The 26,197-nt window shown below is 42.1% G+C and overlaps 1 protein-coding gene across 1 annotated transcript in view; it reads left to right on the top strand.

Moving 5' to 3' along the window:
- LOC139820585 (uncharacterized) overlaps positions 1-26,197 on the top strand; it is a 95,933-nt gene that overhangs the window by 943 nt on the left and 68,793 nt on the right. The window lies entirely within an intron of this gene.

The following is a 26,197-nucleotide window of genomic DNA, read 5'->3' as shown; positions in this document are numbered from 1 at the left end:
AGCAGGGTCAAAGAGAATTACGGACCTGTCGTTGCCTGGGCAAGAAGCATGTTTCTTGCTCGTCTCCTCCTTCGGGAAACGCGTAGAAGGCAGTTAATTCTCTCCCGGGTCCATGTGCCATTTTGTTAGTTCGACATCTGTTTGACGCGATAAAAATTTTACATTGCTCGAATGTTCATGTAGCATGTGCCGAATGTTGGTATACTTCGTGTACCGATATGTGCTGAGAATACTTTTCCATAATCTTGAACCAAACGGTAAGATAATAAACAAAATTTCGGTATTACGGCCGGTTTTCATGGTCCGATCTTACACCTGTTTAAGATCGTCTTAACGGGCTATAATAGAGAACCTTGACAAGCAAAAATTTATCTTTTTTTTTAAATTAAATATTTAAATTAAATATTTAAGAAACAAAAAACTGAGTATTTGAAACTTTGGCACACGATTCTATCTTTTATGGTTATTTTAAAAGAAATATTAATATTAACTTATTAAGAAATATTAATATAATAACGGGAGTTATTAAATAACCATAAAAGAATATAGAATTATGTGCAAAAGGTTCAAATACTCAGAATTTTTTATTTCTTAAATATTTTACTTTAAAAGAAGGTCCATTTTTCGCTTGTCTACTTTAAGTACTACGAGGGTCGGTATGAAAGTAATGTCTCCTAATTTTTTTTCTTTCAAATCTGGTGCCATAGAAAATGTGAGTTGTTACTTGAAGTCTCTAATTGCACTATGTTGAGTGGCGTTGTGAGTCAGTTACGTGTCACACGAGCAGTTCAAACTGATGTGTGTTTCAGATATGCGTAACAGACAAGGGCGGTGATTGAATTTCTTGGAAGAAATGAGTCCTATTGAAATCCATTCGTATTTCAGAAATGATGTCATCATAAACATCTCTGAGACGCGCACGGATTTCAATGGTTGCGTTTATCAGTGATTTTTTAAAATGACAGGTTCTTGCCTTCTTCTCTGGATTCAAGTGTAGAAACCAATCGTAATAAAGAATCAATGTGCGCTCATTGAGTTGTTTTCTCCGCTGAACACAGCCATTGGAACTCATTTCCTCCACGGTAAGAAATTTAATCACTGCTCTTGTACTTTTGGTATACGCATATCTGAAACACACACCAGTTTGACCTGCTCCTGTGACACAGTCACGTACTTACCTGATCACAACGCCACTTGACATAATGCAACTAGAGACTTCAAATAACAACTCATTGAAACGCAAAATTTTTTGTGGCGCCAGATTCGAAAGAAAAAAATTAGGAGGCATTACTTTCGTACTCTCGTATCTCGAAACGCCATACGATCATTTTATTGGAGTATTAAGATCGCTTTAATACTCTATGACTAGACTTAAGACTTAAATATAAGATCGGATTATGAGTACTTCTACATCTAGTTTTAACGCGAGCCAATAAAAAAATTATATGCCGAATATGAGAACAGCGTTTGTGATATTTGTGATCATTTCATCACTGGAAATACATGAAAAAGGCGAGTCTAGACATTTCAGGTAGATGATAACTTGACATAGTGATATTGGAAGGTATCGATAAGATTTGATTCAATCGAACTCAGACGTTTCGTATAATCGAAAGAATAAAAATACTGTGCAGTCCGGAAATTTATCAGATCCATTTTGTAAAATCTGAAATTGTAGTTCTTATAGAAAATTAGTTTACTTTTGAGCAAAACTATACTAGGGGTGTATTTTTGGTTTAATATTGTTGTGTTAAAAATATATCAAAAGTACATTTTTGCTTTTTCTCTCGATTACGTTAAATTAGATGTATACAATTTATGATTTGTATTTATCCAATTTTATTTATTAGTAGATATTACTTGTACGGTCTGCGAATTACTTTTAATCTGACACTGGAGAAATAATTTAAATGTATTCTCCGATAATTTACTGACATTCCTACGTTTTTTCTTGTATGCAACGACACTTGCCGGATGACTTCTATGCAGAATAAGTTCTTCTTTTTCTACCCTCTCCCGCCTCTCCGGACGAGAGAACGGTCTGTCGTTAATTTCACGATTCCGATAGTCGTGATCTGGTTTCCGTGGAGCATAAGAGCGGCAATCTCGTCGCGCGGTTTTCGATTCGTTTCTGCGGTTTCGCGATTCCGTCCGTCATCTCCGTACGTAGAGACAGGGCAGATTTATTTTCGCGCACGTCGAAGAAATCAATGACGAACAGCCGACAGCCTCCCTCCTTTTCCTATCTCCTCCTTCTCCACCGCGGTAGGAAACCCCTCCGGCCGTCTCTCTTATCTGATTCATATGCGCGGCCCGTACGCGTGCGATCGCGTAGCCGATTCCGAGCACGGACCGCGGAGTTCCGGTTCCTATTCAAGTATAAGCATCCTCCGCATCCCGGCGAATACACCTCGCCCTCGTCTTCGACGCCCTCTTCTTCCTCTTGTATCGCGTATCGTCGCGCGTGTATTCCTGTTTCGTGCTCGTTCTGCTCGGCACCCGCCGAGATACCGAGTATTTCTCATCTCCGGAAGATGCTCCAGAGACCGCCCATCATCGTGTCGTTCGAGGGAATTATATAGATGTTTACGCGCAACTTTGAGAGTTTTCATTATTTCGCCGCTCTCGTTATTATTTTCTGCCTCTTCCCGATCTATTTATGCGCCGCCGTAAATTAATTTCTCTTGTTTCTCTCCGCGCCGACAAAGAGATGGCGGAGATAGCGTCGGGACGGCGTTAACGAGCATTTAATTGCGGGGAAATTAACGCTAGGGAGGTATTGCATAATGCCGCTAATAAATAAATTATCAAATTATTATGTATAACAGAAGTTATAAGTTGAATTGAATCGTGAGAGATTGCACGCGGGACGACGAGAGGAGAAAGAGAGAAAGAGAAGCGTCGATACGATCGATAGGATATGTTCGGAACAGCTCCAGGGGACTTCATCATCGATTACGCCTAGCTAACTATTCGCGGAAGGAAAATAAATACCGCGTTGCCCTCGGCCGGGTACGGCCATACTCGCGAATCATTCTCGGATTCAAGATGTCGAAAGCTGCGGTTGTCGACCTCGCCCCGCTCGACACGCTTCTGTCGTTTTCTTTTTAACGCGCCGGCGAGGTGAAATCCTCTAACGGGATTTGGAGTAAACCATAAAAAACGGCGCGAAGGCATTGCGGCATTGGGTTTCTTTGTTCCGGGCGCGCGCGCGGAACCTTCGCTCTGCTCGCGATCGAACCGCCGCGCCGGCGATCGGGGGAGGAATTTTCGTGTGTACACACGAAAGATGTTTCGATAGTTTTCCGTGGCAGACACTTTGGGACGAGGGGAAACGAGAGAGAGAGAGAAAGGAGATGGTCAATCAGTCATCTTTATATTCTTTATTTGATTAATGCTAGTCGGGAGACTAGCTTTCAACTCGAGTCTCCAATATAATTTTTTGTCTTGATTCTGTTCAACGAAATCTTTATTTCAGTTAAGCAAGTATGTTTATGGATCTCTATGATATTTTGATATATTATACTTTTTGAAAAAGCCATTAATGCGCGCTAAACTGACACTAAATATGTGAAAAGATGAAAATGTTGATTTGGAGATTAGAATTATTGGATTTTAGCTACTTTGATCTGTTATGTGCAACGCGGGAGGAAGAAGGGAATGTATTTTTCGACGATCAATATCGATTTACACGCACGTTGAAGGCGTTCGTAGCCGCAAGAGGCAGGAGGTAAAGTAAGGTGAGACATGAATGTTTCACGACGTGACGTCTCGCCGTCAGTAACAACAAATTATAACGCGATATCTCAGGCACGTATGTGGCCAATGGGGAGGGCCTGCGAAGCCTGAAGCGCGTCTTTGTGTGCGCGCGTCGTTTCGTTTTATTCGACAGCGGTAACGTCGTCGTAACACGAGAAGATATTGTCCACTTGACGACGGAGAACCACCGCGTGGCCGAGGCGCACTCTTTGTGCACGTGATATTTCATTCCACAGGCCCCGTTCTCCGGTTATATACCAAATAACCCGCGCGCACATTCCTCCTCCCCTATAAATATATACCAAGCTTAACCCTCAAATTGTGTAATCGCCGCCCGTTTAGATTTTACGGGAAATATTTAGCTCTCTTTCAACACGAAAATATATACTTCGGAACACGCAGGACGTATGATCGAGAAAAATTCGCCCGTAATCTACTTCCAATAATAATCTATTGACAGTTCATTCTCCGATGAAAACATTTCGACGTATTCTTTTCATAATTTACATGACGAATCCTAGACCAGATAGCAAACAACATTCCATTCCACTAGACCACTTAAGGCTCATGTATCAATTTAATATCTTAATAATTATCAGTAATGGATGAAGCCTGTCCGATCGTAACATACGTTTTGTGTGCCTCATCTTGGTCAATCGATCTCAAATGTTATTCACTACCTTTACACGCGCGGCGTCCTTTTTTTTCTTCGTCCATGAAATTCCGAGCTCTCGGATCTACGAGGATCCGAGGATACGTTTCGTAACGTTCGCCAGGTAGAGGCAGGCGGGGTAGAGTCGAGGAGGGAAGGAGGAAGAAGATGAGAAAGAAATAAAGCAAAAGACACAGCCGTAGCGGAGGCGGTCGATCGGTCGGGGGTCGGGGCTGAGAGGGAGGCGCGGGAGGCGAGGGAGAGAGCCAGGAGGGCCCCGCGTTTCGAATGGGCGAAGGCCCGGGGGCCCCCGAGGAAAGGTGAGCTCGCCGGGGCTCCTTGTCCCCGACGTTTAATTTCAGACAGTCCCGAGGAGCTCTCTCGCAACATCTACGCGCCGCGTTTAACGTCGGGACACGGGGGCCTTGGGAAGAGATGCTCGCGATCAGGGTAGGCCTCTCGGAACCAGTTCTCGCGCCTTAAACCGCGCGCCGCGCCAGAGCGGTGCGCGGTTCTCACGCATTACGGCCGCGCCGCGTGATTTCATCCGGCCTAATTGGCCCGCCGGGCCCGAATGAGAATCCCTGGGCGATACCGTCCGTGCGGCAGGATACCGTGCGGCCGTGTGCATTAAGGAAAGCCGGCCCCGGTTAGGCTTAATGCGCATTGGCACACCCGCCATATTCGATTATCTCGCGGCGCGGCGGCGCGGCCGGCACAATTTGTTGATTTTCGATCGAAATGATACACATCAGATTCGTGGACTTAAAGGAATTGACAAAGATGACGTGGGAGTTTATAGGGAAAAGTTTAGCGCACTGCGATTTTTTTTTATTGCTTTGCACGCGAGCAAGAATGACTTTGGATAAATTAGTCTTACTCGTAGTTCAGAGAAACTTGATGCTAAGAATAATAGAAACGGTCCGGACTGGTTCTCCGGATCGCGGCGATCGCGAGCGCGAACTTGACGAGTCGTGTTATCGTTAGTAAAGTCAATTGCGATCTTTTACGTGCACGCGTATACGCCCATGCACGTGGCGGCACAACGCCGCGACGTGACGCGCGGCGAACGCCGCATGATTAAAAACTTCGCGTGGATGCGAAGATGTTCATGCGCGATGCATAGCAATGAAGCGCCGTTCCGTAAAAACGGCGATGCGCGTCTCTCGGCAAAAAGGAAGGTAAATGGTTTCCTGCGATCACGCGCTTTTTTTCCCCGCACTACCGGTCTTCTTCGCTTTTTTCCCGTTCGTGCTTCATTCTCGATCTCGTGTCTATTGCGACCGACAATCGCTCTCTCTTACCGGTTGCGATCTTTGGAGGAAGCAAAAGTGGAAGAAGAGACGGAATTAGCAAGTGTTTTTTTATATCTTATTTTATTTCACGTCTGCGCGAGTTCCTGAATAGGGTGACTAGACATTCTTGTTGCTCAAGAGACATCTTTTCTTGAAATGTTCTCACGGGTTTCGGAAACGCCTAATCACGTATTTGCAGCGTGTGATTTGACAGGAAGATGTATTTCTTTCAACCGCAATTTATTTGTACAGTACTTAAATGTGAGACTCGTGTGTTAAGTGGTACACTCGAGGGATAATTAAAAATAAAGCCATAATGATGTTTATAATTAGTAAAGAATATATATAAAACACAAATAGAGTTTCGTTCGCGTTTCAAGAATTATAAATGTCCTATGTCTTTCCTTCCCATTTTATAAACACGCCTAAGAAGTTATGGTCGCCTTACTTTCGGATCAACCCCGCAATAATGCGATGTCATAAATCATCACCGACAGGAAATGTCGGATATACGCAGTGGTGTGCCGCGTTGTCTCAACAGAAAAGAGGGTTGTAGAATACATAGCATTTATACACCATTATGATGTCGGCACTCGGCAGCGATTCTCGTCTCGAGCTATCGTATCGACTAAGTATACATATATATAGCCCCGGAATAGATCGTATTAATTATTTCGTAAGATTGGTTCCTTTCACGGACCACTGAACGCGATAGCGAATTCTTTAGGAATAAATCACAGGCGCGGTATATAAGTGCCGCAGAAAGGCGCGGACCAGCCCGGTTCCGCTGTGATTATGCAACTTTTGTATCGCGTCACCCTGTTTTCTATCTTTCGGTACGATAACGCGCGGTTCGGAGATTTTTAGGTTTGTTATTCGAAGCCGCGAGACGTGACGAGCGAGGTATCGTTCTAACGGAAAATCCTAACGAAAATTATGTGTGTATAATTTTACGATAAGACTGTGACTGACAATCTAAACGTCTCGTGCCTGCGTGCTATCTGACATCTATAAACCTAAGGAACATAAATTACTCGAGGTATACATTCCTGTGTGTCTCTTATCAAACCGTTCTCCGTAAACTTCGGCGAGATGTTTCCTTGTGGGATTTCGTTGCGACGAGGAAAGTTTGTTTTCTCATCGCCGAGAGATTTCGAACCCCTTGAACAAAGCCGTTCCCGTTCGTCCGATAGCTCGCGTAGAGGCGCGTGTCGCGACCTTTCCTCATCTCGGGAGATTTTCGGCTTCTCGATCGCGTGCGTACCTATTGTGTCGTGCGTGCACACGCGCGCCTTGCGCGTCGGTCGCGAGCGCGCCTTTATTCCCGAGAAGCGGCGCGGCCAGGGACGAACGAATGGACGGATGAAGGGCCCGGGAGGAAGGGGGAGGTATGAGGGTTATGGGGGCACGTTCACACAAAACGGCCACTACAGACACCGGCAGCTGTTCACCATCCGTGCCCTACTCTCCACGCTCTCGCTCCCTCTTCTCCCCCGCATTCTTAGCTCGGCTTAACCTCGCCCTTCCTCCCCCACTCGCGCGTTCGCTATTCCCCCGCCTTTCCCGCTGCCCCCAGGCCGCTCCGCGCTCGTACAAAAATTCGTAGCTTCTGTGCCCGTCCGCTCCCTTTCTCGTTTCTCTCTCGATCCTCGATCGATCGTAACGGAGATTTCGTACGAACCGCCACGATACCAACGTATACTTTTAGAAGTTTCTATCAAGTCACGAAATGTAAATTTTTTATTGTATCCTTTACTATATATTTTTTTAGACAAACGTTGAGTCAACTTTTTGCCAACGAAAATATTCAAGTATCACAATGCTTATTGAATAATTACTGATTAAAATACTTTTCATTTAATTTTATGCAAAATGATGACGAAAGCATATTTTTCAAAAATGATAATATCTTTAAGAGTTTTGATTTACTTAGATTGACTTTAAGTTTGACTTGTAGATATATAATTAAAGAAACGAGTAGTGAGATGAAAATCGGCGGATGTTGATCAAAGAATTTGATCATAATTCAAACTGTTAAAAATGCAGGAAGTACAAGCACGCTTGCGCGCAATCAGATAGCGTTACGCAATCCTTGGGAACATGTGATCAAAATATTGCAAAGTTTCTCGCGTTTGAGACGAACGTAAATCTCTCGCCGCGCTGGTTCTTCAGCCTCGAGGTAGATGCACGGGAAATTCTTTCTTTGTGCACATTGTGAGAATTTCTCGTATGATTGACGGGCGGCCCGTGTGTGGTTGAAACTCCACCTTTTCGTCGTTCGTCGCTTCTGCATTCCGCCAACCGTCTCTTTTTAATTTTTTTCCCAACCTTTTGTGTAGTTTGCAAAATTGTACGAAAGCCGCACCGCCAATTTCCCCGGAATTTTGCGAGATGATTTATACACGTGTACATACACAAGCGCGGACGTATACTGGGTTGCCCATTTGTGTAAAAAAAATATATTACGCGTATGCGCTTCACGTAACATATTTTTACACTTGATTTTTAGATTCTTGGAACGACATTTTACGTGTAAACGAGAAAATTTTTATTTTTTATTTGACGTTATATTGATTCCGACAGCAACGAGTAATTTCTTTCGCCGTAAAAAGATCCGAACACGGGTTGCTAACTTCGTTGTTGTTGAAAGCGTTTGCCCGACGAGGATGAATAGCGCGCGTATATTGCATCTCCAAAATGTTGATCTCTCTCTCTCTCTCTCTCTCTCTCTCTCTCTCTCTCTCTCTCTTTTTCTCTTTCTCTTTCTCTTTCTCTTTCTCTTTCTCTTTCTCTTTCTCTTTCTTTCTTCCGGCGAACCCTCGCATTCTTTCGCGTCGAGACGCGATGCATGTAGAATCGCCTCCGGTATCTCGTGTATTGTGGGACAGAGAAGTGGCGCCCACGAGAGAGCCGGCACCCTATTCAGTCTCTATTCTCGTTTCGTGAACCGTAACACGTGGAATATTCCAGCAGACGCGAAATTCGTACGTTTCGCGATTATGCAGACTGACGAACGGACAACGTCAGCGTTCATTTTAGCGACTTTCCTCCGTCTTTCCTTCGGGACTTAAAATACAATTTCATAATTTAAATTGATTTGATTAATTAAAGATTTTATATATATAGGTATTGTTGTGCTATAATCGAATTTCTGTAAACACTCAGCGCTCCATTTTTTTCTTCGATTATCTTTCGATATCTTTGTAGTCGTATTTTGTTATTTATATTTATATATCGTATTTCACTATTTCTCGTTATTTATATTACGAGAATACGCATATATGCCTAGAGAACTATATCTAAATCGAACACAACCTTTACATAATGGATTAAGCCATGTCTATTGACGATTCGATAGAAAATCCGCGATGATACGGTTACGAGGGTTCCTTTTTATCCCTTGTTCTGTCCCCTCTCGTCCTTAGGGACGAAAGAAATCAAAGAAGATAAAGTTTGATATACGTTTTCGGACTCAGACTAAAAATATGTCGCTGAATTTCATTTCTCCTCGGGGTTCGGCCCGTTGATTGATCGATACGATAACTGATTAAAAAGGTTAACATATTCTAGAATGATAAATGCGTAAGTCCATAGTCACGATCTTCGTCGTTATCTGAAGAGGCAGTCGTAACCTCAAGCTGTGTATACACTATACATCTACAAGTTTTTTCTATTCTTCCATTCTATTAGTCTCTCTTGAAAGAAACTGTTTGACAAACAAACAATCAAGAAATGACCTGCGTCTCAAACGTCCATAAGAATCTTAAATGATTTAACTTTATTAAATTCTTGCTCGCGTTGCGTCGTAATTACATGCTTTTTTATTCGGCGTAGCCGCTCTCCGCAAAAATAAAACGCGAGCGCTTCGATGTTATCAAAGTGTTGTACTCTCGAAAAATATTTATGAGACATTACAACGTGTTCTCGCATACGAAAGATCTTGCGATAATAATTATTGCACGCACGAGAAACGCGCGCGCAGATACACGCAGAGTTCGCTCGCGCGAGCGCTTGATTCGGTTGATTTCCCTAATTGGACCTCTCAGTTAAATTTTCACATGACAGACGGCGGTTTCTCTGAAATCCGCCGGCCGCGAGTCGCCATCGAATCAAGCTTTCGTCGAATCAGCCGTAGAATGATTTCCACCGGTCTCTCCCGAGCGGTCTCTCTTTTGCTTCTAATTAATTGTGGTTAATTACCTCAATTAGCGCAACTAACGCGATTGCGCCGTTTCCTACGGCCGCGGCGTCGCATACCTCTCTGTCGCGCTGTTACTCCTTACATTTCGCATTTTTTACCTGAGTTTCGCCATCATATCTTCCGTATATGTTTCCAAATATCTATTACATATGTATAACGTATCTCCATCATGAATTTTTCAAACTCGTTAAAGGATAGTTGTTAAAAATGTTCTCCGATTGTTTCACGCGATTTTACACGATCTTGCGCCTTTGTTCTATTTTATGCTTTATTCTCAGATGATAAATAATTTATCATCATTCATATTTAATGGTAATGTTTAGGAATCCAGTTACTCCAGTCAGGATCTTTAAAATCAAGAGAATTGGCTACTTGGCAAATGAGACGTTACGTTACGAGTTACGAGATTTAGAGTCTTGATCTTCCTACCGTGGAAATCAAAACGAATTGTTTTGGCAAAGGAGGGTGGGACCATATATAATCCGCGGCATCGAGTTTCGCAGGGAAAGAGATGGTGTTTCGGGTTCCTCCCGAAGGGTGTTCTAGGACCCCCCCTCCCCTATTTGTTTTCTCGAGCGCGTCCACGGGCGACACGTGTTTTTGCGCCGTTCCATTCCTAACGGCTGTGAATGTTAGGGTGAATTCCGAGTGGTGTGTCGAACTCGGAGCCTAAGGTCCAGCAGGCGGAGAAACGGAGCGAATCGCTCGAACGAGATGCGGGAATGTCAACGTCCGTCCGATAATTGAAGGGTCCCGGATAATGGCGGACTGTCTCGCGTAAATATCGGTCCCCTCTTGTGTATCTCTTCCACGATAGTTACATCGCGGTTAAACGTCTAGCTTCGGATGTTATAAATCATTTTCTACGGCCGATTAGTTTCTCTAGTAAGGAAGTTACCGCTTTCTTCGATGATTACGACGCTCATCATCGAGAGCTCTGCACGGTTCACTGAATATCTTAACGTTGAATTCTTGTTTTACAAATGAATATGTCTGTCTCGTGCTCTCCACGATCAGCCGTTTATTGCTCGCCAAGAGCGTGCGCGCGTTTCTTATCCTGGCGTCCTTTTTGCGCTCTTCGCTCGGATCCTGTAAATATTTGGTGAAGGATACACCATTCTACTGGTGTGTATTCACAGATGCGTGCCACACTTGCTACTTTCTTTACACGGGAACCGGGGGAACAACGATGCAATAAAATCTCCGGTTCTTTATTACGTCGGCTACCGACGGTTTTTCCGGGAATGTTTGAACGAAAGCGAAACTTTGTACTCACAATTTATCTGATTTATCTCAAAAGATTTCTCTCAAATCTACTTCCGGCACTTTAAGCGGAGTATAATTATGCAGTCGTAACTAAGATATCGCACGGTAGTTTACCTCCGTTATAGTGCAGCAGTGAATCATCTTGACTCACTGAGACACCCACGCTAATTCACCGATGCTATTTCCACGCGATTGTGTGGGACGTCGCCGCTTTTTCCGACGTTCTCTCGCGAATGAATAAATGATCGGAGCGTTGAACGCGAGAGTAGAATAGCCGGGGATTACAAGCGCGATGTCGCGGCGCGGCGAGACTTTGTATCGTCGTACATCTTCCGCTCGCACTTAGTAATTTCTGCAGTGCAGCGTGTAGTCGCCGCGGTAAGTGGCCCGCGATTTTATTCGACGGTTCCGACGGCGAACCGGTCGAGATGCAAATTACCCATTTTGCCGATAACATCTTAACGAACCAAAAATTACCGGATCCGCAGTTTCCTCGCGGCTAAGTTGCAGTTCCACGTCCAAGGATCGCGTGAATTAGGGCAGGCTCTGCCCCCTTCGTGCACGATCGCGTCGCGACTCTCGGCAGAGCGCGTGACGTCGGCGGCTGCCGCTATCCTTACACCGTGCAATTTTGCGAAAATTTCTGGGTAGTTGCGATTGCGGCACGTGCGAGAAACGTAAAGTGCGAGGGAGGTGTGATAATTCGATCGAGCGGCGGCCGCGCGATGCGGCACCGAGATTAGAATGCAGGCTCCTGGCCGCGGGAGAGAGCCTACGCTTATGCGTGTGCGTGTCTCTCTTTCTCTTTCTCTCTTAGGGTGGTCGGACGACCCTAAAATAGTTTTCGTGCGCGCAGGGCGTGTTCAAGGTGAAGGTTAAAGCCGCGTACGACGCCGGGACGACGCGATGACGGATTAAATGGCCGGCGGTACACATGGCGGGAGCGCGCACGCCCGTCTGAGGGCGATTTAATCGCAATCGCAGACGGGTCGTATCGTCCGAGCGGAAGCCCTAACGCGACAGTTGGAAATGTACAGGGTCTTTAGTGCACCTCGTTTATGGATTTCTCGAACGAATCGTAGTCGATTAATAACGATGATTGGGGTATTAAACACGTATTTACGTGTCACGTAATGTATTAAAATTATATATATATATGTATATATATATATATATATATATATATATATATATATATATATGTATAATGACTAACACCGAAGAAGATCTCATCACTTATAACTTTTTAAAAGAATTTTGTGATTTGTCTAAAATAAAGAAATATCGTTTTGGTTTGATACACTTAGAGCATAATCGGTAAAAGAAGCTCTAAATTAATCATAATGGCTTAATTTTTAAAATATTTTCAGGTTTAAGCGTGTTATATCTAACTGTATTGATATTAATTATATTATACTTAGTTATCGATATCGATTATCTTACATTCATTACTGATATTAATTATAATTGTGTATTATTTACAAATATATTGATATTAATTATATTTATTGATATCGATTATTTTTTACATTTTCCAGTTACCGATATCTGTTATATCAGTTACATCGAATTTCAAGAGAATTTTATGCTTTAGTTTCCTTGAATAAATCCTTCGATAATTTTGAGACGTTCGAGGGTTGAATAAAATTCGCGATTGTGATGTACGTACGACGAACGAGCATAAAGAAAATTCGCCCGACGCTCCCCTGACTTCTGCGGGCGGATTTCCATTTCACGGCGGCTACACGTTCGAGCGGGTTCGGGAGCGAGATGGAAACTAAATGGGGGCTGAGTTGATATATTCAGGTTCCGGTTTCGCCATGCTCAGTTGAGTATGGGGTTCAGGGGGGAGACACGCCTAATGTGCACCCGCGTATCCCCGTTGCCGCGGCATCAGGCGCACGTGAAAGTGTATCGGTTAAAACGTGGGGCGCAGCCTAACGACCTTTTTTTTTTAATTTCTTAATTGCTCGTTATGCAGCGCGCGCGCGCGCGCCCGTGCGTGCGTTTACAGAGATGCATTAATAAACGACATATTGTAGGTTTCGAGCGAGCTACGTCCCGTCCGGCGAATCCTCCGTTGAAATTTTCATTTCCAGCACTGTGGAATAATTGCACTCCGAAATGCGAAACGTATTGATTCTGATTATTTTTTTTGTTGGCTTCCGATCGAGTTAATTGATTAGCCGATAAATTTTAGAACGCTCCGGAACTATATCTAAAACTACTATCAGTAACTTTGATTGCTCAAATCATATAAAAGTAATTTTTGTGTCATAAAATGTATCGCATGCAAATGATTTATCTATTCAAAGTTTGAATTTATCTCGGACTCGATCAAAGCAAATTTCAATTGAAAATAATCAATTATAATGTTCCTAACTTATAGTCTATATATTTTCGAGTGTTTTCCTTTTTTTTTAAGTGATAAATGTTGGTTGAAGCGGAATATTTTGTGGCATGATGTAACCACGTTGCGATTATTCATCATCGCGTGTAAACGCGCGATGCGCATCACAAACTAGACACGCGCGCGTTCCGCGAGACATGAAATTAAAAGTTCTCTCGGCGCTCGTAAATATGTATCGCAATTTGTAAATTAATCGCGGCCGTTCTCGTGCATGCTTGTTTTGGTTTCACCTATCGTTATCCAATATCCTCCGTTTTGATAGGCGTAATCGTCAGTCGCTCGTTATCGGTGTTTGCGGTGTTCCGCGCAGAATAGAAATTTTTATCGCGAGCCATGCCCCAAGACGCGCGCCACGCTTTATCTGCCAGCGCAGATAAATACGCGTTCGAGTTTGCCTACCGTCTAAATAAAGTTTCGCGATAGCTCGCGCGTCTCCGGCTTAAGTTTCACTGACAGACCGAGATTAACTTCTCAGCGTCCGATGTCGCACTTACAAGCTCTCAGGATTCTTTTACAAGCTCCGAAGATTCCCAGATCTAAGTACCAGGTCATCTTTTATTTACGAAATTGACTTATATTTAGCGTTAATTTTCTCGAGCGAGAAAAGACGGAAAAATGCCGAAATCGGAATATCCTCTGTGTCCAGTTTCTTCAAAATTTTGTAAAAATAGCAATTCGTTACCCCAATTTTTGTGACTAAAACTCCGATCTTTCATGAAGGAAGGAGTTACGTTTCCCGGCACGCTGCTTCGAGGTTACGGGTGATGTTGAACGTCGTTCATCGTCGCCGGGAATAAGAGACGTCATGTTTTTCCCGAGCGAGTAATTCCTTCACGGAGATACGGAGTAATGGACTGCTTCTTTGGCCTCCGTGACCTACGTCGTTAAGATACGTCCGTTAAGAGGAGGGGGGGCTGCTGGGGGAAGAGGCTAGTCTCGCGAACAAGAGAGCATCGCGGAATCTGCGCGCTTCAAACGGTTTCCGAGCACGTTTCCGAAGTTAATGCGAGAGGGCAACATCGATTATATCGTATATAACACGCTTTTACTTCCCGTTAAATCGAGAGAATTGCAGCAGCAAAACTTCAATCGCGTAACTTGAAGATAACAGATTTCTCTCATATTTAAAAACTTGAATGAGAATCTTTATTTAAAATATATTAAGTAACAATTTTAGATGCGCCTGAATTTTACATGTATTTTTCGAAGCGGGATTTTCGCTCGCGTCCGTATTATTAGAGTGTCTTATGAATTTAACTGAAGTCCGGTGAACTTCAGCGTCCTGTAGGATTTTATTGATCTGGCAACATCAGGAGAAACTGGAGAGGATTATCACGGCAATGGCTTCCATGGTGTACGCTGTACGAATGAGTCACAGCCCCGGAGCTGGTAATCTCCTCTCGTCTCTCAGTAATACACGTGAATAGAGCGCGGCCAGCTGAGAGAGCGGGGCTAGAGCGGGAATCGAAGCGAGAGGGCAGAACGTATTGCTCTATGGCGCGCACTGTGGCGCTCGACTACAATGTAAGAGCGATGGACACAGAAAAACAAGAAATGCCGAGGAAAGAGAAAGAGAGAGAGAGAAAAAGAGAGATGACAGGCTCTTGGCAAGAAACAGTAAACCGTTCGCTGCACTATGAACCTCGTGAACGCTGTCGTAGCTCGAATCAACGTGCTTGAGACTCACGGCTTCGCTGTTTCTCAAATCGTAGTGTCAGCGAACTAAATCGTACCGATCCTTGACCTCGCCCGCGAATTGAATTGATTTCTGCAGAAAAACTGCCATAGGAATTACGATTTCCGACTCTCGATTTTCGCGTTTCCAATGTTGGAGGTTTTAGTTTATTAATAATTTTCAGTCTTGATACAAAAATCGATGCACTCATGATATTTGAGCATTTTCAGAATTCGGTTTTAGAAATGCTGAGGAATGAATTTCGACGTTTGCGTAAAATTCGTTAATAGATACACGCGACATATTTTTTACGAATCGTAGATTGCGGGCGTTGTTCATGATGTTTTTTGTTTTGTTTGTTACGATCGATAGAGGAAACGTTGCGAAATCACGTAAAACAATTACATGCAACGAATGGAATCGAATCTGGTCCATTTACTTGCAACGTAAAATTTTGAAAGTATAATGAAGATTAAACGCATATATTTATAACATGTCCTATATAATTATTGCGAGTTGGTTCATTTGTACAACTTAGCTAGATTTTTTTTCTGCACTTTACGGGATTAAACGCGATGAAACGCGATATACGCTAATAAATTCTGCACATGAAGGATGCGATGCACTAGACGGAGTTGACGAAAGAGAATTTTCTATGATTCAGCTTACTTAGCGGGTCTTTTAAGAAAATGGATTAAAGCATGGATATACCTAATTCTTGACTTTTGCATTTGCTTGTAGTCATTAGCTAGTCGTTAATGTGCTAGGGATTATGTTCAAAAGCTTGCTGAACCACATTCTCCAGAAATATTAAGTTTGGAAACTCATATTAATATGCCTCTCTTCCTGTATATTTGATTCTAAGTATTAAATATGACTTAAATTATATTTTATACAAGAACATTTATATATATTATCTATTTTTTACATGAGTGACAGGATGAGTACTGTTACATTTAATAATTTTACCATTTAATAAATACATTACATAATTTTTATATTTAATAATTATACATTTAATTTTATATAACCGTTATTGTGTTGTAATTATATCTTCCAATAGTAATTATTGATTTTAACAGTTTATAATGACTATAATGAGTTTATAAACAGTTTATAAAATGAGTAATCACCGGCCATCATCGAGTTTGCAATAACTTTTATTTTATTACTGATGAATTATAAAATTGTCCCATTCACTTAGCAGTTTCAATTACCTTATATTTGTTTAGATTTTTATAGGATACCATTTTGCATAATTAACCAATTATGTTAGATCTTTGGGAATTATGTACGCAGATTAAGCCTCAAGATATACTGCTAGAAGGTCAAAGAGTTCAGGAGAGCGATGAACTGCGAACAACGTATCTGGTGTAATTACATATCGATTTAACGACATGCATATTAACCGGTATTATTAGGATATATATTCGGGTTTGCTCCAGTTTCTAGTCGCATATGTTAACGCGGTTGTTATATATATATGTATATCATCAGATATTAATAAAAACGTACGCTACAATATTTTTTACACGTTACAATATTTTTTCTATCATATATAATTATCTCTCTCTCAGCTGAGCTTTATATATAACATATATATATACATGCCGTTCGAAGTTGCTTGAAAATTGCTGCTATCTTTCGTTCGCGACTCGTGTTGCCCGGACGGCGAAAATTAGGAACTCACGTCAGATTCAGATAACAAAAAGTTGACGCTTAGTTACTGCTGCGTAATTAACGGTTGCCAGCAATTAATTAATTCTTCCGCGGCCCGCGCGTGAAGGAAAACACTCCCAGGGCGAGTTCATAGATGCGAGATACAATTCGCGAAGTTGCGACGACGGCAAACGTTGTTGCCCCGTTCGACCGCGATAGATTGAGAGCGTATGCCTCGAGCTATCCATCAGTCATACGGTTTTATTAATAGTATCGCGCGTTACGACAGATTAGTATCGAGACCGAGAGCGTAATTTACGCGCACACTCGCCTGCACGCTCATTTGGCCTGGCAGGTTTTATTGTCTAGCGTCTAAGTAAGTTTACCGAGCGATGATTTACCGAGCGTGACAGATGCAGTTCAGGCTTCGTTTAACCGATATCCACCGTTGCCGCGGTATTAACGGATTCCCGCTAACGGTGTTTGCTTAAAAGGAGGCTGGAAAGAAACGCGAACGAGAGGATGTACACCGGCGGTCCTGGTAATTAAGGCGTTTCGGCAAATGTACATCACCGGAAACCGGTTATCCCGCGACGACGCACGACTCGTGTGTACCTGTTTTCATAGTAAACCCGCTCGCAGGTTTCTCGATTCCGATTCCCTCTCGAACGACCCTTTGAGCCCCGCAAATATGCGTAATCCTACATGCCACAGGCTGAAAGAGAGAGAGAGAGAGAGAGAGAGAGAGAGAGAGAGGAAGAGATAGAGATAGACAGAGAGAAACTCGCTCTTCGTGTTGATGTCGTATCGCGGCTGGAATTTTGTTTCCAACTCGCAACCGTAGTTGGCAGTTTGCCCTCTCGAACGATCCTCGAAACTTCCATGAGAATATGGTGCATATTCGGTCGAATTTGTACTATTAAAAACTTGCCTGACTCGGCGCGCATGCGGTGAAAATTCCTTCCCTCCAAATTTTCCTACTTTCGCAGTTCACATTGTGTTATTTAATTAGAAAGATGCTACGAGGAAAATAGCACTCGTAAAAGATTACAGAATATATGCGTTGTAGTACTTGATGTAAAACCGCGAAATATTTCTGATAATTTAAACGCTTATTAAAAGGTATTTTTAGTATTAAATAATTAATAAGAACTATGTACGTATTTCGCGTTATATAATTTATGAATACGTGTAGAAATCAAATTGCGTTTATCTCCGACAATCAAACAACTTCGAGATGAAGCGCAAGATTCCAGTGGGACTCAACATCGCGACGTATGTTCTTACGCAACACGAGAGGGAGAGGGGGGTGAAATCTCCTTTGTAAAATCTCGGTTTCAATCGAGCCAGGAAGCATCGAATTAACGTCTTATCTTGTCGCTGGAAGAGGACACCCGTCCGATGACCTCTAAGCCAAATCCCTCGGTTTCTCGTGCACTTACCTACCTACGACAGATCAACAGCGCAATGGTCGCGTTATACACTTTACGGCATTGTGTTTTACGGTTTACGGTTACGGAAGGACGAGGCAAGCCGAGCCGAGAGAGAGAGAGAGAGAGTCGAGCTTGAAAACGACGTATAAGAATACCGCGACCGACAGATTTCCGCTCTTGTCGTGGGTCAGTACTCTTCCTCTCCCGTGAGCGCGTCCATAATTCGACACGACTAAATAGATAGAGGATCCTCACGAACGACGAGACGGTAATTACGATCACGCTGCTTTCTCCGGTCGACCGATTTGACTCCGTCGAACAATCAGGTTCGGAACCGTTTCGTCCCGAATCATTTCTACTCGAACTGGATTATACTTAAGACGCTCATTACAGGCGTCCTGATTGAGTCGCTAATAAGCCGTAATAACGAGTGCCCGCGGTCGTTCGAACCCGTCCCGTCCACGGGTCTTACGATAATAACGCGGGTAGAGAAACGTACCACGCTGTAACCCGCGGGGGTTTAATTATACGCGTCTTATATTCTCTACTGACGCGAAGGCTTGGCAAGAACTTCTCGAGTAGGGACGAGACTTCCTTCTCGACTGCCCATTTGTCCGAGAATCGTAAAGCTCACATGTGAAAAGTTTGAAAAAGGAGACGTAAACAAAGTAGGTCGTCGAGATAGGGTCGAGGTAAGGATATTCTTGGCGAGCTGGATTGTTTCTCCGAACATCTTAAGAGATAAGTTATCGTTTGGTTCGAATCACGGATTACAGCGCAAATAACACTGTGCCAACTGATAATTAGTAATTATCGAAGTGTTACGCTGGAAAAAAAAGAATAATATTTTGCACACGGTTTGTGCGTGGTGCATGATTCACGTCGAATTAGGGCTATAATAAAAGGACTGAGCCTTTGTTTGCGTATACGTGCGCCGACCACTTTTTTAGGTAACGCTATACCGAAGCCAAAGTATGCCGGAACCAGGATACAACATCGAGGCACGAGGATTTAACCATCCGATCGAGCCTCCTCGTTCCGGCGGCTTAACCGACGCCGACACGGCGCGATAGTTTCGAAACTCTGTAGCTTTGTTCGCTTTACACACGACTCGGCGCGATAGTATTCGATATCGCACAGTTTTGAACGGTTCGAGTGACTGTACCGTCGCATCGCGAGACACGATAACGAGAAGCCGATACGCCGAACAGCTTTTGCAAGTCTAATGATCCGTGACGTGTGCGATACTACTGCGTTATAGCGCGAAAAAGAAATCTCGCGAATGCGAGATATATGTGAGAAATCGACGGCCTTCGAGGACGTTGCGCAATTTTTTCGTACAATGCCGCGCTGACGCAACCGGTCGTAACAGCAGAAACAATCAATCGAATTGCCGATATCTTGAGAATCTATGTAGTTATCCGCTACATCAATTTCATCGATTGAAGCAATCCTCCCAATGATGTACAGCTTCTACAGGGTGCTCCGAAATAGTTGGTACTTTGATGACGGATGTTAGACGCCTGAAGGATTCAGGTTTCCAGGTCGAGTTTCGAGCTGTAAACAATTAAAAGTACTGGCGAAGAATACATGACAGTCGTTCGTTTGCTTTTGCACATGTTATAAAAATATCGCGATAGAACCGCGAAGCTGTCGAAAGGCGCTAAGCGTATTTAAAGTGTATTCACTCGTTACTTCCTCGCTTTGTTTTCGATAGCTAGCTTATGCGCATTTCGCATTCATCGCATGTCTCCGTATAAAAGCGTTGTCATCCGTCGGCGTTCTTTGTTGAGGAACTTGTTTACCCGACCGGCGCGGATTCATGACAATCAAGTCATTCATTGGAGCGATCATTATCGGCAGATCCTTCAGGATCCTCGGATCCCGGCAATAAACGATGCAAATTTGGTCTCTCGTAGCTCTTGATGAAAACGAGCACCTCGCACAATCGAGTGTTCAAAGTTACGATGAATACCAAATGACATCTATCGGTGACATAGTACCGCGTAGTATCATGAGCAATACCGCGGTATCCGTGGTATCCGAGAGAAAATAAGTTTTATTCTAATTTTCCATAACTCATCTATCATTATTGATAACGTATATTGTATATCACTTGAAACAAAAACGTTTATATAATGTGATATTTAATAAGTGTCTTATATTGTAGTCTTATGGAGTGTTTTAATTTTAAACTACACTAATTGTAAGATCAAAAATATTTTAAGACCATAATTTTTTACACTGTGGTACTTCTCAGTTTCCGATTATTCATAAAAAAATTTGCAATAAAAGAGAAAAAATCGCTGATACATCACACATACTTTTAAAAATAAAGATTAAAAAATTTGTTTTTCTTAATAGATGAATTACAAGAAACGATATCTTGGGAAATCAAAAGATATTACTGTGCAGAAATTTTAATAGAATTTCCAATATGATGACAAAATTGACTGGGAAGAATTCACGTCATCAAATTATCATTTTATCTTCTTATTCTCATTCGGGTGCATCTTTGAATATCCTACAGAGCGAATCGCGTTGTCAGGATTCTCAGGTCAGTCGTAGCTGACGACACACCCTGTATAGCGTACGAAGAGGCTCCTTTTGCGCAAAGTTGATTGTCCGGCCTTGAATGTGCGGCCAGATGTGCCACAAGCGGCGTCGCTTGCACGTGTGTAGCACGTCGAAAAGAGGGAGCGACGCGGTATAGTAACGCTCTCTCAGGTCTGTGCCAAATATCCACGGCGCCATACGCCAATGCCGTTATTCTCACATCGTATAGAAATCCGGGGAAAGAGGCGGACGAGTGAAAGTGCCGGGGCCTCGTACGTGCGGGCGCGCGGACGCGTGCACTCGCGACGTCGCGTCGGATAGATTGTGAGTAGAGTCAGTAGAGTGTTGGCCAAACCCCGCCGGAATCACACCCACGATTATTTTCGACAAAATTAGGAGAACCAATTTAGAGGTAAATGGACTTTGGCAATATTTCGGAATAACGGTCGACGATCGAGGCAATAACGTTCTGAATTTATCGAGATTATGTTTCGGTGTCTGATGTAGAATACCATATGCACAGCGAGGCTGCTGCTTTGCCAAGAAGAGACATTGGCCTGTCTTTGCGCGTTATTTTCGCGATGAAGAGTTCTCGAGAAGAAAGAGCTCAGGGAAGAATGTAAGGTACACGCGCGCGTCGTGCCAGTTCCGCTATTTTGGAAATCATAAAAATATCTCTCTCTCTCTCTCTCTCTCTCTCTCTCTCGAGTGCTGCTGCTTCTGGACCATGTGCCGCGTCCTCCACCCACTAGTAGCCGCGAAAGGCTTTAATATTCTTTGGGTGAGTGCCCAAAGGAAAGAGGGCGGCTTGAGAAGGAGATTGATTACATATGACATTGTGCTGAGGTGAACGAATTTCTATATCCGGCGGAAGTAGAATCGAGACGTGTTTAGTTTTAAGTAAAACGTTATAGTTCTTCGTGAAAGGCGTAACCGAATGACACACAAGTATATCAAGTATCTGAAATTTCTTTTATCACGTTTTATTGTTATTTTTATTATTACATTTTATTTATTATTTTTGAATAACCATTTAAAAATAATAAATTTACTTTTTCGTTTAATTGATGAAATTTAATCATACGGGAATGACAATGTAATTAGCGCGTGTAATTATTAGTAATTCTGTGAATTCTATATAGCTCTCTGGACAATGTACTGTAATCCTTGTGCTGCCTTTTAAAGCATACTTTTTCTCGTCCTGCAGTCGCAATTAAATATATGCGCGAATATAATGCACGTGCGAAGTAAGTTCTCTCGAGGGGTTGACTTATTTACACAATTAACAGAAAATGAATCGATGCGTTAAAAACATCAGAATAAATATCGTCACCTGGACGAAATTCGACGAAACTGCCGATAACAAACGAAATGTCCATTAGCTTATTCGGTGATCGAGTTCTTCTGCACTTGTATATTTATAGACGCACCTGTGCCAAGTGTTCTTGAAACTTCAGGCGGCAGGTGTGGCACTTATGATCGTGACATTTTTATCTGGCTGCTCTAAGGATTCGCTAATGAATTCGCGTTCCATGGCATCGTAGACTAACTTTTCTAAATTCTTACTTTCTTCTTTGTCTTCTAAAGTCTTCCTTTTCTCCTCAAACCTGTTCCGTGCTTCCACCTGCGCGAGGGTCGTCCACGAAATTGCATTCAAGTGGCTTGCTTAATTTCAGTTGCTTACTGCAGTTACAACTGCGCCTTCTTTACGGCATCTAATTATTGATTTTACTTTGTACGCGTTATTCGATTGTACGATAATATTTTTTTTAAACAGATATGACACGGGATTAAACTATTAGAATAGCATAGATATCACTAAAGTTACTACAATGCCAACTGCATACTGATCTTCGGGATTTCCAGGTTGCATTATCTCGTTTTTCCTCGAATTTGCAGTGTATTTAGCAGGGATGCATATAATGCCCTTTATTTGTCATATCTCAACATGTAGTTTCCAGCCAGTGTCCTTCCGTCTCGGCGGCGGGGATAAGCTTCCGAGGCTTGGGGTTGGCAACTGCTTAGAATATCGCGGGGGTGGTCACCGTACTAGAATACCCCATGAATCATCCGACGTACAATCAATACGAAAGCGGCAACCCTCGTGGCACACCGTCGGGGTCCGGTTGAGTTCGCAATCGTGAAGGGTCGTTTCTCCGGCCAGTGTTGCCAGAAATGCAGAATTCTCTATAACACGAGGATCCTTTACCTCGAAACTTATCAAGCAAAGAATAAAACTTGACGCACAAATAATTAATATAAATTAAATTATATAATAATCGCGTTTTTAAAGTATTCTTCAAAGCGCCGGCAGAAATTTATTTATGAAAAGAGAAAGATATCTTTCCCATCTTATAATTAACCTCTTAGCAATTACAGGTAAAATATGACAATTAGAGTTGATTATATTAAATAGCAGTAACGCTAGATAACGAAAAGAGCTGTTCTGCACTTTTTTTAATTATAATTAGAAAGATAAATTTATTATGTGCCTTAATGGTATGAACTTTTCTCTTTATTATTTTATTATTTTACCATTTTTCTGTTATTTAATTTATATATGAATGCTATTTTAATCTTTTGTAACACTGATCTTGCGTGTGATTCGGGAATGCGAATGGGGGGCTTCCTGTCCGTATGAATTTTCGAGTTCTGGCAGAGCGGATCGTTATTCCGCCGACGTGGCGGTCTGGAACCCTCCCTTCGCATTTTGTGGTTAATAAGAGTCGACGTATGCGAATGGATTTCAAATATAATAATGAGAAAATAGAAATGGTGATTTTATACGGAGAAATTAGAGACGAAATCTACTGTACAGAAATATTTTGCAGAATGTTGTGCCGATATCATGCTGATCTTTTTTAAAATATATTATAAAATTTAAATTATTAAAAAGATGTCTCTTTTACTGATAGAATATTAGATTCAGTTTATCGCTCTCGTAAGTCGTTATACACACAAACAAGTATTGCGCTTAGAAAGAGCTCCGAATTTTTTAGCTTTTGGAAGAAAAAAACGTCTGTCTTTGAACATTCGGTCGCAAGGAGCTGAGTCGTTTTATTGCACTTCAAACGGTTCCGCAGGATAAAGTAAAGCGACAGACATTCTTCGTTTACCATTTTTATTGCTTTAAGAACTTTCTGGTAGTCTTTGACCGCTAAATCGAAAACCATGATGCCGAGAAAAGTAGATAGAATTTTTGTTTTTAAATTTTTGTCATTTTTTGTAATGATTGACTTTAATTGTCAGTTATCGCATAAATAATCTGCTAGCATTTATATTAACGTGAATTAATCTATGATTTTTCTACGCAAAATTTCTGTGTGCTCGATTTACGATTCAACGAAATTTTAGCATCGAAACGTTTCGCAAGAAGGAATCGTTGTCGTATTTTGAAGTTATCTTGTTTTGTGAAACTCGTGTAAAGTCTTCCGAAATTAGCTCGTTTGATATGTCTAGTTGACTGCTTGACTGCTTGTGTCGCCGGTAAAGTATAATACTAATCGGTACTTCCGTTTTCTACAGTGCACGTACACTTATTGTACTCGCGCGACCAGTGCACAGAGTGTCATTAGTCCTTTTGTACGTACGTGCTCACACGGTGTCATTAATCGCTTCGTCATTGTCGTTGAGCGCAGTAAAATGAACTACACAAATGGTCCGACAAAACGCAGTTTCTCGGTCTATTCAATGTCACTTATGATCCAGACAAGAGCGGCATCGTGCGTTTCTATGGTACCACGTTCACGTTGAATAACGCTACTTACGTATATTGGTTCACATTCAAGTTTCGCCCCCCCCCCCCATCTGTCCTCTTATAGCTTCCATAGTGTATTGTATAATATTTTTCTCTCTGTTTATTAAAGTTAGATTAATCCTTTTTCAGTTAATTATCCAGAAAAATTATTACACTTGCGTGGGAATATATATAATATGTATTTGCATGTGATCAAATTTTTAGCCGATGAACTACGCGACTTTAAAAGAATAACTCCGTGGGCAGGTCGTTAATTTTTTTATTCGCTCTCGTACGGTATTGAAGCTACACGGGTCACCTAGTCACCGTGATCTCGCGGTCATGGTCGTCCCCCGAGACCGTTATAGCACGCACGTATAACGGCTACGTTCTTCTAGGAGTGTATTTAATTCAATCTTCGAGATGAGATGTCCCGTCACTTCAGCCTTTACCTCATTTACTGGCCGTTCCTGGCCATCGGGAACGGCGAGTACGTGAGTTGATTTCGATCCATGGCGGTGTTATCCTACTTAGAAACGGAGTTGCGAGAAGTTCGTGATTCGTATGCGTACAGGATGTACTAGATAAAAAGATAAAAAGATACTTTGATAAAAATGGTTTGACCAAGGAAGAAATAAAAAAACGTAATTCTTTATGTTCTTACAGCAACATTTTAAAAGTATAAGGATAGATAACAGGAAGTTATTTTTTATTTAATTTAAAATGAGGTTTATCGGAATTTATTCAGGATATAATTTCTAAGCAGTCAATTTAGAAGGAATTATAAATATCAGTGTTTAATAATCAGTGTAAGAAGCACTTATTCGTTTGCACTAAACAATACTAATCGATTTAACGAATCGCACGTATCCTGCGAGCGCGCCCGTGTGTTACCTTATGAATGAATTCAGCGTCGTATTTCTCTCGTGACGCTTAATTAGATCTTAATTGCATCGCCGCAGGCGGTGATATACCGGCGGTCTCGTAGGAACGACGATGAGGGCCCACCGAAGCACAATGCGCCATTAGTGTTTTAGGCAAATCGCGCTTCATTATTGTCCGCGTACGGCACGACGAATGGTGTTGTCAGGCGTTGTACAAGGGAGAAAGCAGATGTATCTCGCTATTGCAAAACTTCCCTTCGAGCTATGTCGGGATATGCTAATACATAGTAAACAATGCGACGTCGCGCGTTATTTCTCTGTGCATTACGAACATTTGTGAGATATCTATTAACATAGTGGCCAATATTAAGACATCTAAACTTAACATTTTAATATAAATTATAAATTATATTTTGATAAATATGATATGCGTAGAGCACGCATACACATACATTATATTTATGAAGAAATCGCTAAGATTTGCTAAGAAAATTTTCACTTTCAATTGCTTGAGGAGTCTGCCATTATAAAAATTAATGCGATAGAACTTAACATCACAGATATATCAAACACATAATTAATATTTCGCTAGCTCGCTGTTTTTATCTTATTTGAATCGTACTGGATACTTATCACGGATACTGGATAAATAAGGAGGAATGATAAGCGGG

Source organism: Temnothorax longispinosus, chromosome 10, assembly GCF_030848805.1.
Source record: "Temnothorax longispinosus isolate EJ_2023e chromosome 10, Tlon_JGU_v1, whole genome shotgun sequence".
Taxonomy (NCBI): domain Eukaryota; kingdom Metazoa; phylum Arthropoda; class Insecta; order Hymenoptera; family Formicidae; genus Temnothorax; species Temnothorax longispinosus.
Note: the sequence above shows the minus strand (reverse complement) of the source record. Positions and strands in the feature narration are given on the sequence as shown.